The following is a 15596-nucleotide window of genomic DNA, read 5'->3' as shown; positions in this document are numbered from 1 at the left end:
GTCCCGCTCATCTCCGGCAGCTGGAGAGGCAAGTGAGACCCTCGGGTGTCTTGGGCGGGCGGTGGGGCTTCCCTCAGCTGGCACTCCTCCGCCACAACCCGGTCTTCTCTTGTCATAGCTTGGGAGAGGAAAAACTAGTGACTTGTCGCTCTAGAGCGCGGCTCCCTCCGCCTCTGAAATGTAGCTATTTTCTGTAAATATGTTTCAACAGATTTTGTGATGGAGTGTATTTAGGGTCACGGCACTGGGAGGAGAGTCTATTCCTACAGTGTGTGCTTCTAGCTGCAGCCGGCTTACTGTAGAAGTGTGCCATCTCTGCTACTTCTTAAAACGTTTTTCTTATTCAACACTATGCGAGATCTGTCTTTTTTGATAAGTGTGAAACTGCTATTTCTTACTAATACTTGTCTATTTTCTAGTAGACTGCTTGCAAAACTTAGACCAAGCTAATACAAACTGCATGTTTGTTTTTTTTTGGGGGGGGGGGGTTGTTGCTGGTTTTGGTATTCCTGAAGTTATTAAGGGATCAGACCTATTGCTTCTGCTGTTGTTACTTACATGTTTCTCTATGGGTTTTTTTTCTCTCTAATTGTTATTGACTTTAAACACAGGATTGAACAGAAGTTATTTTAAAAACAGCACGTATTCAGAGCAAGCACAAGGAAAGTATACGTTTAAAAGTGTCAGTATGGACTGTAAAGCTTTGCTTGAGTCATGATCATTCTGCAGCAAACTTGTAAAGGAGTGGAAAACTGGAGTCTGAATCTGTATTTTGTAGTACTTAATAGAAGAAATCTGGATTCTGTTCTGTTTGTTACTTGTACCCTCACATCCCTCCTTAGACCTATAGCAGGCTTTGAAATTCATCACATTGGATAATAATTAGAGCTTTCCGATCATGATTTGAATCATTCCTTGGTTTATTCTACCTCACAATTAATTTATAGAGATGTTCTCATACTTCTTGCTTCTGTTGCTTCCATGCTGCAATTCTGTGATGCAGCGTAACAATCAAAGTCCACCTCTTGTTGTGTGTAGGTGTTGTTAGTTCCTAGTAGTATTTCAATACTCAGGATGATGGACTTTAATGGTTTGTCTGCTGTAGGAAACTGATTGGATAAGCTGTCCTGAAATAAATCTCCATGTGAACCTAAAGTTTCACAGTAAGTAACTTTATTCTCAAAAAATAACATTGGCAAACTTTTCCATAGTGATTAGTTATTTGGAAGCATATTTTAGCCCATGTCATCATGTAGGCAAACCATGCATCAGCCAAGCTCATAGTGTTTACAGAGGAATTTATGAAACCACACAGTTCTTTATGTGATCCATGAAATATTCTGCTTTTTCATTAAGACAATAAATACAGCAGTTTCAGAGCTGCAGTCGAAACTCGATTGGAGCAGATACCCTGCATTTCGTATGTGTTAAACTGATGCCCTTCTTAGCAATCTGGAGACAGTTTTCTGTTATTTTCCAAAGCATGCTAAGCTTAGCTTGTGAGTCCATACCAAGGTGTTTCAGTTGTTCAGCTGCTTCAAATTTTTATTCTATGTGTATGGCAAATTTGCTGTGCTGCTTGTTGCAACTTAAATGCATGAATAATGACACTGTTGTGTGTTTTGTTTTTGTGGACTATTCTTTGGGAAAGGTGGTGTAGCTGAGCTGTTTACAATGCAGTTGTGCTTTATTGGAAGTCATAAAGTAGTTCAATACTTAGTTAACCATTTCTGTTCCTGCTTTCTGGAAGCAAACGAGGGATACTTCTTATTGGCTAAATAACTTTTTAAAAGTTGCTTCAGAATAGGAATTTCAACAATAAGCAGAGGGTTCAAGCTTTATCATCATGCTGTCTCATAAGACCAAGTATATCATAAGAGGTTTCCAGTTATTGGAAGAAAATCACACCTTTAAAAGATGTTATTGTATAAAGAATGACTTTGTGATCACAGTAGTTCCTTGGATTCAGATGTGAAGTGTGCTTTTTAATGGCTTGGTCATATGTAATACAACTTTGAAAAGTCTTGATTATCATCATAGTTTTAACTCTGCAAGAAATTCAAGTTACCTATGAATGGCTGGACAACAAGCCTAAGGCTGATATATGGTCTGCAAAAAAATATTTTCTTAAAAATTTTGTACACAGGAGGTCAGTCTGTAATGTAGTCTCCTAGACTTTTGGTGCAGATTCTCTGGGAAGCAGGAAAACGCAGGTATCCGAACACATTGCAGGTATCAGTCACTTCCAGATACATAACGGTTGTGGTTGCTTTTCTTGCCTGTTTTGGGGGAAAGAAAATTGGGATGATGATATATTAATTCCACATCATGCAAGAAATACTAGCATCTTGTAGATGGTTATCGTACATGGACTTGCTTTGCCTAGTTGAATACATTAATGAAGATAAAGATTGTAGTTAATAGGAAACTTGAAAAATGTTGTATTTGGGCTAGGGGAGACTAAGGGGATTTTTAACTTTGATACTAATGAGGAAACTAAATCTTATGATTTATAACTGGAGTGGGAATAATACTGCAAAACTAGGCTTTCCAGTTTAGTCTTAGAATACCATTATAAAGTTTTGTCTTGCTACTGTTTAGTGATTACTGAAAAATGTGTGAGATTTGGCGAATCTCCCAGTTGAAGAAAAATGGACCGTATGTACATTTTCTTGTGTGTGTGATTGAGTTGAAGGGGCAGCATTAGAGAAAGAAGAGTTTGTACTTTGGCTAACTGGAGAAATGCACTTGTGGCTTGGAATGTAAGCTAAGGTAGAGTTTGTTGTTAGCTTGTTTTGTTTGGGTTTTTTTCAGCTTTTTATGCATTCCATTCTTGTGGTAGCTTTGTCTCATCCTTTTAAACAGCCAGACATCCAGCTGCTCCAAGTGATGATGCCTGTCTGAAACTGTAGCTATGACTAGAAGAGGCCACAAAAATATTTATTCTAAAATGGGATAGAAATTTTCGTTTGTTCTTTAAGTTGAATATGTTAAATGACAGAAAAATAGTACTCTGAAGTATTAACTTTTTTTTTCCTGCAGCACTGCTATATTATTAACTTAAAAAAACCCTGCCAAACAAACAAAACAAAACAAAAAAAAAAAAACCAAACCAACCAAAACCCACACACCAAAATGTCAAACCAACAAAAAATCCCAAACCCAAAGTGTGCCTCCCCCAACAAACAAAATTCTGTAATTCCGGGATCTGTCTTCACAGTCAAAGAAGTACTTAATGGCTTTGCAGCCATTGTGTTTTGTTTTATACAGCATGCATTTACACTTCAATTCTAGAAAAGCGGGTGTTTTAGCTGATTCTGGATGCAGCTTTTGCAAAGGGCAGTTTAAGAAGCTTGTATATTTCAAATAAGGATTGTGAGGGACAGTGGGCACACTTGTTTGAGAGTTCTCTTTTCTTAAGGCCTGTGAAACAGGGAATAAAAGCACTTGGTCAGTTATGCCTGCTAAGTTCACTTGCTAACCCACCAAAGCCAAACCTGTGCTCACATACTGCCAGAAACGTAAAAACAAAATTCAAAGAAACCAGCTTACCTTTGTGAAGTTGAAAGGGAGAGAATGATGGAGTACTGGTGAAGCTCTCATGTCGCTGGCATGTTGCTAACTTGCAGCAATAGAAGTAAATACTACTTCAGTCTAATTTAAGAACGTTTGGATCAGACATAGAACTTAAGGTTCATCGATCTCTTGTTTCATGCCCCATTGCTTTTTACCAGTAGAGGGTCAGATATACCTCGATGATTGTGTTTTGTTGTTTGGGTGTTTTGTCTACCCATTGACAGACTTCCTTAAATTAACTTATGGTGGGTTTTTATGTAGGGAAGTTTTGGCAGTTTTGCTTACAGCTTCTGATTGTAGAAATGCTTGCAAATGTAGCTTTTGAGGATTGTCAACTACAAAGCATATTTGCTGAATAGAGGAGACTTACTGAATTGACTAAGACTTATTGTAAAGTTCCCTGGAGTTTTGAGGCAGCTGAGTCACACTATTGGCTGTACATTATGACCCTCTTTGGCAAAGAAACATAGAGAAGGAAAGAAGGAAAACTGGAAGGTTGTCTCCTAGACTGTACGTGTCACACTTATCTGTCATTGAGACTTAACTGTTTTTATTATTTCCATTATAATTAGTCAGTGTTTTGCCAATCCTTAATGTGGCAGTTAATGGTGATGAATGATTCTTGCCCAGTGTGTTCCAAGACTGTTCCTGAGTTTTAACTGTTTCTGTTAACTTGGGTTATGGTCTTTCCAGAAGCATGGATTTTCTGCAGAGATTGATTTATTGTATCTTAAACTCTCAGCTCCTTAGCTGTGGATCCTTGCAGAGAATACAATCTGTTTAGCAAAAAATTTCCCCTTGTTGCAACCATATTCCTTCTTTTAGCTATTGGCAGTCACCAAAGAAACAAGTTCTTGAACATCCTCAAAATGCAAGAAGCCTTGAACATTACTGAAAAGAAAATATTCAGGATTCAGCATTTCATCTGAGACTAATCAACCATAAGAAGAAATACCTGACTGTTCTGCAGTATCAATTGGCTAGAACAAAATTTTCTGTACCTTGGCACTTTGATATCTGACTTGCTAGAAAAGCAATGAGACTGATCTCTGCAAACACGTAGGCAAACTAAACACTGAACACTTGAAAATACATCCACAAAGAAAGTAAGAATGGGCAGAGTAAAGATTGGTTTACCAAGCAAGTAGAGTGAGATTGTTTTGTTCTCGAACTCAACAAATATGTTTTGTGTGATAAAGGATGTTATGATACAGTTTTGGTGCTTGTGCCATTAAGTTACTTTTCATTAAGGCTGGAAAACACTAACATCACTCTTGACTACAGGCATAGTTTAAAAGATTAAAGTTAATAGTGCTAACATAAGGAGAAGTTTCTAAATAGAGCTAGCTCCCTTTGGGAAAAGGGAAGTAAAAACTTCTATTCCAAATACTCTAAAATATGCTTGTTGTGGTCATTAAGCTGCTTAGATTTTAAAGCATACCACTTTTTCTTCATTGTTTTTTTAATGTTCCCAGCTCTTAACAGAATAATTGGCAAATATTATAGCCGGATTATGAAAATGGAAGTGGTACTATCAAATTGTTTTTCTGCCTTCTGAAAAGTTTATATGGATATTGAACAATGAGTTCCACTTATCAGTTTTTCAAGGTAATTTCCACTGGTGGGAGGAAAGCAATTAATGTAGTGTATTTTATCATCTCGCATTTTCATGCGGTTGCCTCTGAAATCTCTTCAGTTTTGACGTTAAGTGCTGTAGAAGAGCACTTGTCCCAGGCAAAGAGCTGATGTTAAGGGAACATCCGGACATCTTGAATAGTCTTGATTGTGGTGTATAGTTGAGGATGTGTCCAAATAGGGTGCCTGTGAGTGCTACTTTAAGTCTAGCAAGCTTGTTACAAAAAATTGTTTATAATTAATTATGTTTGTGTTTTGGTGTAAAATAGTAATACGTGAAATTGAAACGCTGTCATTGTAGTTGATAAACATAATCAGTTATGTGAATTTTTATAAGTGGTTGCTAGCTAAAAGAAAGCACTTAAGGTTTACCTTCGCAATTAAAATGTTAAAGTTTAACTGTTTTTTCTCATGTTTAACTGCTTACCAAGATTGTGATTAGGAAAATTCTAATAACTTGTCTTCTTCAGCTTGCTCTGAAATGGAGGATAGAGCCCTGATGTCGTTATCACTGCTTAGCAGCACTCCCTTGATCATAGATACCTCTGACTTGGAATGTTTTGATGTGTGGGGAAAGATGGCATAACTACTGCCAAGAGATAAAGGATGAAAACAGAAGCCAATGAGCAACAAAACAGCAGAGTTGATATGTAAAGAAAAGGATAGCAAAACCTATTCCTGCCTGTGGAAACTCTTCGTAAATGTGTTGTCAAATTGCTTTGCACTCCAGCTCTTCAACTCCACTTTAATCACCTCTTTTCCAAGCCTTTCATTGTACGTCAGCAGATAGGATAGTATTAGAAGTAACTTCAAGGCAATATGAGAAGTAACCATTATTGTAGCTTTTGATCTCTTGCTGTCCTTGTATGCGAGCAGGTTATTTATTTAAACAACAAAAAGGTGATTTTTCAGTATAGTCACCCTGCCCAAATTGGTGGGGTTTATGGGTTGAAATTAAATCCAAAACATTTACACTTTTGTGGTCTTCTGTGCTGTCCCAGAACAGACCTAAAAGTGCTTTTGGTCTTTTGGAACATACATACCTACAAAAACATGAATGAAATGTTTCCAGAGGACCATTAAAATGGAAATGTATTTAAAATACTTCCTTGTTTGTGCAGATGTATAAAGCAGTGACTGACTACTGCCAGTATATTTCTGACCTTTATTTAAAATAAAGGTTTTCTTAATGTATCCCTTTTACAGAGCTGCAACTGTAGTAGTAGGCAGCATGTGTCTCTAGTCTTAGTGTTTAATCTGGATATGAAAGTGCCTTTCCAACCTGGGAAGCTGAGAAGTCTTTAAACTATTATGGTGATGTTGCTGTTACTCACTGTTTAAATACCTATGAGCTTATGTCACTTTCTTCTTTGGAAAGTTCATGTTAATTACAAACATTGTCCGTTTAGGCAAATATTAGCCATTTCTTTCAGATGTAGTCAACACAAATTGCTGGTACTCTGACCTCGTTAGAGAAACAATTTGGGTAACAGTTTGAAGTACAGGAAAAAGAGATGCACTAAAAACAAGCTTAATGTCTGAGTAGCCCCATGCTTGAAATGGTGCTTTTGTGTTTGCACAACATAAGGTTTGCAAAGCAGATGCTTCTAACAGATATGTACTAAATGATAAACATGTGATAAAGCATACTGAAAAAACATTTGTCACAGTTTACCGTAGCTGTTGTTATACTTCAGGCTGAAGCATGCAGTACCTAATGACATACATGGTCACAGTGAATCATATTTGTTTGCGCTTCTTGAACACAAATGCAAATATGGTAGTGTCTTGAGTCATGGTTATTGCCTTGGCATTCAACTGTAAATGCAGAGAAAAGTCCTACTCAACCAGAGTCAATAGCTAGAGCTGGAATAAACCTACTCACCTTAAGGTTTCAGAGTAGCTTTGGGGGTTTTGTAATATTTGTAAAGCAGTCAAATATGCTTACAAAATCAGTAACTCAGTCAAGGGTATTGTTTCACATAGAAGGCCAGGTTTCTGATGGCTTAGGATCAATACAGCTGAGTGATCTGTGACCTTTAGGGTGATGAAGCCTGATGGGAGCATGTAGTGGTGCTAAATGTTTTGCAGGTGAATAGTATCCCACTGTGCAGCTCTGAGCACTTGGTGTGCAGGGTAGGCGGGATGGGGGAAAATAAAAGTCTGTTGATATTTTATGAAAACTGTCGGTGTTTAACTTTCAGCAGGGTTATCATCTACTGCTAAATAAATATTTAGTTAATCACTATTGACTGTATCACAAACAAGTCTGCTAGGAAGTAATACTTCGTTATTTCTAGCTGACTCTGGAAAAGCCGTGGTATTTTCTTGTTGCAATTACAGCTCATGTAGAAGTAGGACTTGTTTGCCTGCTACCTTATTCCATGTGTCTTTGCAAAGGAAAACTTGTAAGAACATTAACTTCAGCAAGAGAGTTTAGCTGCCAGATTGAAATTTTTCATTATGGTGGCTGTGCCTTTGTCTTAACTCCACCACAAACTTCTTTCTCTCAACAAATGGTTTTAAAAAGGGAATTAAAAAAAAAAACCAAACCCCACACTGCTTCCATGGCTTTTGCCAAGGGATGTGGTTCCTTAAAAATGCCCTGTCAAAAGTGAAGTTGCATCCCATCCTCTATTTACCAGTAAATAAAAGATAATGATTTTTGCTGATGGAATTCAGTAAGTCTATGCAGACCAAACCCATGCATCTATTCTGTTTGGCTACAGAAGTCAGTTAAGATAGAATAAATGGAAAGCTAATTCATATTGAGATTATGGAACAGAAACTTCTGTTTTCTAGTTCACTGGTCTATACTTAATATTAAAAATCTGCAAAACTGTAAAAATACTGCTATCCACTGCCACTCAACCTTCTTTTATTTTTATACACATGAATCGCTTTCAGGGTCTGGAGTAATGTGGTACTGAAGAAACCTTTTGTTTCAATTTAAAGTTGCTATCAGACTCCATCCTAAGAAATGTTATGTGGGAAGTACACAATATGCTGTAAGTCACACAGAGTTTGATGTCTTTTTCAGCTGCTTCCAAAAAAAGGAAGGGCTCACAGGAGTTGGTCTTTTGAGTAAAGATGGATGTAAATTAATAAACAGAAGTGGGCCTAATCTCAGTCATATTTTCTTAACGAATGTATTTCTCTCTATGCCTTTCATCCAGAGGAGCTGGTCAGGTTTATGCTGTAGATTGAACCCTCTTGATACTGTTGGTTGTGGTAGAGAGGCAAGCATAAAAGTGAGGACTGCAGTGCCTCCTGTGTTTCATTGCAGTTCTTTCCCTGCCCTTCTAGGTATGGAGAAGAAATCTTTGCTCTTTTTCAGCAGAACTGAAGATTGGTCTTGCTGCAGCAGAGAGTTACTTCTGAAAGCCAAGGTGACCTGCCTGGGGGAGATCAGCACCAGGAAAGGTCCAGTATCTATCTGAATTCAGCTCTGCTGCAGATTCAGACTAGACCAGAGTATGAAACACCTGGATTCACTCTGCTTGGGCTCCTTGTCTGTGTGCCAGCACTTCCTGTTTTTAAGGATGCTGTTTACTGTCAGTGTTCCAAATATCCCAGGAAGGCAGGAGAGTGGGAAGAAACACAGAAAGAAAACAGCATTATTTAAGGTGGAAGTTTATTTTTATATAGTCAGCATTTGTTACCTATCTAGTATAATTTCATGAGAGACATTCTAGAGTAATCTTTTTCTTTTTTTTTTTTTTTTTTTTTTTAATAACATCTTAGACTAATTTCCAAAAGCAGAACATTTCTGCATGTGAAAATTGACACTGGAGCTCTCAGTATTTGTAGCAAGGAGCAAATGTGGTTTGAGGTGGGGTTTTTTTACTTCATGTTCTTTCTGATGTTCATATGAAAAATGTTTGTCATCCATATAAAATAGAGCATGTAATCAGAGGAAAACCTTATTTCTATTGGTATGAAATTACATGTTCTGAATTTTGCTAAACTTTATAGCTTTTGATTTGAAGAGCTTGAAAGAATCTTGTGTGCTGCACAGTGTGCTTCAGAGTGCAACACCTAGCTGTGGAGGAACAGCTCCAGCCAGAACAGAGCCAGGCAGGAGAGTAATTCTCATCCTGCCACACAGCAAATCAAGCTAATCATTGAAATAATGAGTAAGCAGATACGTGAAGTGTAAAGAGAAAATATGTTGGTTTTGTAATATTGTTGTGCTTTATAGCTACTAGTCTTCTGTAAATAACAAAATCCTTTCATTTGAGGTGAAGCTAGAAATAGAATTACTGAGTGTTTTAGGACTAAAAGGAAGATTTAATTCCAGGCTTTCCTTTGTTAACAAAGAGGAAAAAAACCTGCCTTTAACTGGAAGAAAATGTTCTAGGACAGGCATTCTGCTCTTGATATGTCATGGGATCCCTGGGGAAAAAGCACCATCGTAGTGGGAGTTGTAGAGGTCACCAGCAACTTGCAAATGTTTCTTTCTCGTGATCCTGTTTTCATGGTTCCCAGATAGTGAATGAAGCTATAAACAGTATGCCTGCATGGATGGGGGAGGGTAAGCAAGAGGATCTGAAAATAGGAATTTACAAAGGTCTTTTGGTTTTCTTGGACAAAAAAATAAAAGAAAACAAAAATATCCAGCAATAGTAAATCTTTTTAGATTGTTCATCTTGTTTTTATCTGTTTGATTCTGTATTTTTTTTTTCAGCAATAGATAACATAGTATTGCCCAAGAAGTAATATATATATATATTTATGTATAGTGTGTACTTTTCTCTTTTCAGGATAACCACACCATTAATTTTATTCGTGGTTATCTGAAAGTCCCTACAACCAGAATCTAAGAATATTATATTTTGAAACAAACGAAAAAATCTCTATGTAAGATAACTTCAAGGAAAACAGCTTTGAAACATAGCCAGCCCATGTTCTCATGTCTAATAAAACTGAAATTTCTTTTCACTAATTTCCAATGAGATTTAATATTCACAGGAAAGAATAATTTTTTACTTTTGCTGTACTATAATTCTATGGATGCTACTGGTAATAATGTTGGGGGTTTTTTTAGCTCTGTCTAGAAGAACACAAAGCTACTCAGCACTGTTTTGCAGGGGGGAAGAAGTAGGTAACTACAAATAAAATACATTGTGTTTGGAAACACTTGCCTGTTTCAGAAGGAAGCTAAATGCAATTAAGATGTATTTTTGACAGTGTTAAATCCTTCTGTTTGTTTCTCTTTAGCTGCTGTTTGCAGTCAGATAAGCAATTCTGTGTATCTGAGCCTTTTCTGTGAAATGACGGTAGCACATAAAAAATAAGATGACAAAACTGCAATACAAGAGTCTCCTGTTTCTATTCTAAACAAAGCAGTATTTCTGCTGTTTAAATCAGTGTGTAGTAATGTTTTCATAGAGGACAATTTCAGACCTCTTTGTGTCCACTTCCTGGATTTTGGAAAAATGCCAGCTTGGCAAGCAGGAAGAACAAAAGGACAGTACTGAAAATATCTAGTCTGGGGGAGTCTTACTGTCACCACGCAGCAGGTTTGGACAGCAGCAAAATTAGACAGGCAATTCTGCACAGTTTTCTTTATGGTGAGTTTTGGAGTGCATGATATGTCTGAAGATGAGAATAAAACATTTTGCTCTTCAGAAAGTTTGAAGTATCTTTCATTCTGAAAACTGTTACTCTTGTCCCAAGAATCTTTTTATCTCCTCCCTCTCCCTTTTGTTTCAGTAATTCCACAGAAGTTTAAAAAAGCTTATTTGGGGATATAACTGTGCCTGATACTATCAGTTTGATAGAGAATCAAGAAAACTATATAACCTACACAAGTGCTCGGTAAATCAAAATCTATAAATACAGCTGGATTGTTTATTGAGTAGAAGACCTTTTCTTAAGGTAATGCTAAGAGTCTGGAGTAAACTACATGGAAAAGAAATCAAATCTAGACACACATCCTAATGAGCAGCTCTTTGGTACCGAAGATACAACAAATTATAAAACATTGCTACATCCTGCCTATGAAAGCAATGTAATGGGATTTGTGCTGTGACTGAAGAAAGTAATGGACTTCAATTAAACTGTAATAGTTTACTGAATGACTAATTCAGTTTCAAATATGGACTGATAAAATTGAGTGTTTAGTCTGTCATTTTGAATTGATTTTGAAACACTAGCTGATGTTTATAGCAATGCAGAACTATTCAGCTCTCAGTCACTGGAATGCTCTTTATATAAGCATGCCACACTTTATTCATGTAACAGTATTACAGCACAGTACACTTCTGCTTCTTGCTTCCTTCTATGCTTGCTAAATTTCTTCCTAGTTGGTACATTATAGATGGAGGAATTTGTTTCTTGCAGAGCCTGAACAGTAACTATAGGTGCTTGTGCTGATGACAGACAACCTTAACAATGACTCATAAAGTGAATAATTTTTTTCCCCCTAGACTGGCCCACGCACTTTCACTGTGGGTCTTCACCTGCTTTATAAGACATGTTAATGCTAGATGGAGTTCCTCTCTTTGGAGAATATGTCCACAGATAACTTACAAAACAGAGGGAAAAAGCCTTATCAGTTAACTGTGGTTTTAATATATAATATGTTAGGGATGGAGAATGTGCTGAATGGATCAGGAAGGCTGAAAAGAATGTGGATTTGATCAGTGAGTGTTTTTGAGTTTGGCCTTTCTGATCATCTTGTGGTATCATAGAATCATAGCATGTTTTGGGTTGGAACAGACCTTAAAGATCACCTAGTTCCAGCCCCCCTACGGTGGGCAGGGACACCTTCCACTAGACCAGGTTGTTCAAAGCCCCATCCAACCTGGCCTTGAACACTGCCAGGGATGAGGCAGCCACAGCTCCTCTGGGCACCATGTTCCAGTGTCTCACCACCCTTAGCAAAGAATTTCTGCCTAATACCTAGTTTAGATCTTTCCTCTTTTACTTTAAATTGATTCCGTGTTGTTTTATCCCGACATGCTCTCGTAAAAAGTCCCTCTCCAGCTTTCTTGTTGGCCCCCTTTAGGTACTGGAAGGCTGCTCTAAGGTCTCCCAGACCCTTCTCTTCATTAGGCTGAACAAGCCCATCTTGCTTAGCCTGTCTTCATAGGAGAGGTGCTCCAGCCTCATGATCATCTTTGTGGCCTCCCCTGGGCTCGCTCAAGCAGGTCCATGTCCTTCTTGTGTTGGGGGCCTCAGAGCTGGATGTAGTATTCCAGCTGGGGTCTCATGAGTGGGGTAAAGAAGGAGAATCCCTTCCATTGACCTGCTGGCCATGCTTCTTTTGATGCAGCCCAGCATATAGTTGTCTTTCTGGGCTGCAAGTGCAGATTGCCAGGTCATGTTGAGCTGCTTGTTAACCAGCACCCCCAAGTAACCACATAGCTTGGTGTCATTGGCAAACTTGTGAAGGTATGCTCAATCCCACTCTCTGCGTTGCTGACAAAGATGTTAAACAGTGCTGGTCCCCATACCAACCCCTGAGGTATGGCACTTGTCACTGATCTCCACCTGGACATCAAGCCATTGATCACAACTCTTTGAGTGCAACCATGTCTCACCAATTTAGAAACATGGATATTGTGTGGCACAGTGTAAAATGCTTTGCACAAATCTGGGTATCCCAAAGCTTTTGGCAGAGGAAAAAAGTTTAAGGTGGTTTTGGAAGGCCAGGGATTGTAGGTGTGATGTAGTGTCCATTTAAAGTGTTTGCATGTACTCAAATAAAATCTCTCTTGAATTCTCTTATAGTCCTTTTACTGTCAAAGAACATAATTTATTCTATTTATTCCAGGCAGCCTTCCAGATTTGAAAGTGTACACAGAAACACAAGCTGCCAACTATACTTCAGAACTGTTTCTGTTTACTTTTTTGCTTTCCAAATCCAAACCCCGGAGGCGTGCTTACATGTGCAAGTAAAATGAATGTGCACACAGAATGACTATATGCACCATTCCAGCATGTCTGTATCCTGGTTCAAAACAAGAGCTGCTGTTTCATTGCAGTTGCTCTAAAAAGAGTGTAGGTTTTGGACCACTTAGAAGTCTTTAAGTGAATGGTATTGAGTTGTCATTTAATGTTACAAATATTTAAAAAGTCAGGGTTGACATTTATTTTGAGAAGATGCTTGTCTAGAAGGATTTAGTACATGCCTGTGTCGCCCAGACCTGCCTCTGGTTTGTTTCGTGGGGTTTTGTTTGGTTTTTTTTTGTTAGCAATTATTGGTGGGGATGGAGGAAAAACTTGCAGTGGATCAAACCCCTATTCTTAATGCTGAATTAGCTCAGCACTGCTGCAGTCATGCTCACTCTCCTGTGCAGACCTTGGCATTCATCTGACTCCATGGTGATCTCAGTATGATAGCTAAAACAGCAGAAGCTAGTCCAGAAAGGAAAAGTGGGTAGTTTTCTGCCACTTTAATCCATTGGACCCTGTAACGAGCAGGGTCTGATGCCAGCATGATGAAGAATGAGAACACACGCCTTGGGCAGGGAGAAAATGGGTTCTTAAAATTGTCAGTTCAGAGGAGCGTCAACAGGACTGTAGAACTGAACTTAAAAGACTGCTGGTATAAACTAGTCTATGTAGTGAATATTTAATTCGATTGTGGTCCATCTATGTTATCATTGTTTGTGTGTCTGGACAGAAAAGTTCTTACAACTGCATGTTCTTGTTTGTTGTTCTGGTTTTTTTTTATGCTGGTATATGCCTTAACAGTAATGTGTTTCTGCCAGTGCTTGTAATTAAGAAATGTAAATAAGCATGCAATTCAGCAGAATTAAGAGGGAGTTGTGTTCATGCCTTGCCTGATCAAAAAGATGCTATTTAACTCTCTGTGTATTTCTTTTTATCTGTGAACTGAGTTTAGTTATCAGTAATTCAGAATTCTCCCAAGTTTCTCTAAATGACATTATTTGGGTTCATTTGTAGTGTTTTGTAATTGGTAAGCTTTCAAAGTTTGGCTCTTCAAATACACTGTGAGTGTGCTTGGAACTTTCAGTTTCAGCTTGGAACTTTCAATTTCCATTCACTAGAACTATTAGAATGATGAGGAAAATTAAATAGCTTCTTCAGGCTCTTGTTAAAAAAGTCAGTTGCAAAGCCCTTGTAAATATGCATGAAGTGTTGGTGGAACAGCACTTCTCTAAATATGCAGTGACACTTCAATACTCTTGTTGATATTTTTAAAAGCCCAAAATCCAACTGTAAAGGAGGGATTAATAAAGACAAACCTAATGCTACTCAGAGTTGCTTAAGAAGCAGTAGACACTTTGATTCTAATGCTTTTTTTTTTAAGAGCCAAAGTGTGGCAAAAGTATGTACTTGGAAGAAAATTCAGAAAATAAGCACAAAGACATAGAAGTGCAGAAATGGGGGTAATTATTTTTTTTACATAGACAATGTTTAGATATTTATAATTTTATATATACATGAAGTACATGTTTTTAAAAATTTTTCAGCAAAGGGCAAACAGCATTCATTGTCTTTCCACTGTGAGAGCTTACAGAAAGCTGATGAAATGGAAGAGATGTGAAGCTGTTGGTTTGGGTTTTTTCCTCCATTCTGTTACTACAAAAAGAAACTAAGGTAGAGCAGCAGTCCTAAGAGGGTTCTTGGCTGAAAAGGTGACTCAGAATGGCTTTAGTGCAGTAGTCTGGTGTAGCCCTGTGTTTTCAGGATACTTGGTTGATGGAGGAGGCAAAATGGGTAATGGACTGTTCTTTATAGGTCTGTTGGTGTTACCCTCTCATAATGTACATGCTGAAGTTAATGAAATTATGGGCTACGTCTAAGTAATGCACTGTTTGAGATTTGCTTAATGTGTGATGGCCTTTATGGTAACTTACTCTACAATGAGAGCTTAAATATATGGTATGCAGTTCAGCAAAAGTGTCCTGCTTTTCTGACTGTCACTGAGCAGCAACTACTTATTTGGAAAGCAATAGAAAATATTATCTCACTGTGTAAATGTGTGCTCGGTTTGGATCTTGAATGTGGTGTGTGGATACGGTTGTTCCCTCTCTGCATTGCGAAAAGAGTATGGTAAAGATGGAAGAAGTACAAGTACAAAGAAGGTGACAAGGACTAAAAAAAATATAGAATGACTTTTGTGCAGAGGAGGGCTAAATAATCTGGGACTATCATGGAAAAGAGGTAGTGAGGAGGACTTCATGGATTGCTATAAAATTAAGAGCAATGAATGCAAAGATAAGGAACTTCTGTTGCATTACAAGAAATCTGGGATATCAGGTGAAAGTAATGGGCTTCAGAACAAAGAAAAAATACTTTGTAACATGGAATGTTAATCACTTTTGTCACAGGATGCCTGCAGTTTGTGTGTGAAAACCTCCTGATCAAACTCAATAGTTACTGATGGATTTCTCTCACAAATACCTTCA

Source organism: Nestor notabilis, unplaced genomic scaffold (genome assembly GCF_000696875.1).
Source record: "Nestor notabilis isolate BGI_N333 unplaced genomic scaffold, ASM69687v1 scaffold40, whole genome shotgun sequence".
Taxonomy (NCBI): domain Eukaryota; kingdom Metazoa; phylum Chordata; class Aves; order Psittaciformes; family Psittacidae; genus Nestor; species Nestor notabilis.
Note: the sequence above shows the minus strand (reverse complement) of the source record.